Below are 286 nucleotides of genomic sequence, written 5' to 3'. Positions count from 1 at the left end.
AAGAGAAAGAGAGAGATCCTGACGTCAAGTGAGTGAAGACCTAAAGTGTTGAAAAGAGAGAAAAACGTTTTGACAACTGAGGGAAAAGAACAAGAAGAAGGGAGAAGGAGATCTCTCTCTTTTCGCTCATCTTCTCTTCTTCTCTCCCTCCCCTTCAGAACAAGAGGAACCCCAAGGGATGAGACCCAAACAAGAAGAATCACGAATATTAAAATGTTGAAGCGACCAAGAGATTCTCCTTCCCTTCATTTCTCTCACCTTCATCTCTCTTTTCCTCCCCCCCCCC

Source organism: Cystoisospora suis (genome assembly GCF_002600585.1).
Source record: "Cystoisospora suis strain Wien I chromosome Unknown contig_430, whole genome shotgun sequence".
NCBI classification, from domain to species: domain Eukaryota; phylum Apicomplexa; class Conoidasida; order Eucoccidiorida; family Sarcocystidae; genus Cystoisospora; species Cystoisospora suis.
Note: the sequence above shows the minus strand (reverse complement) of the source record.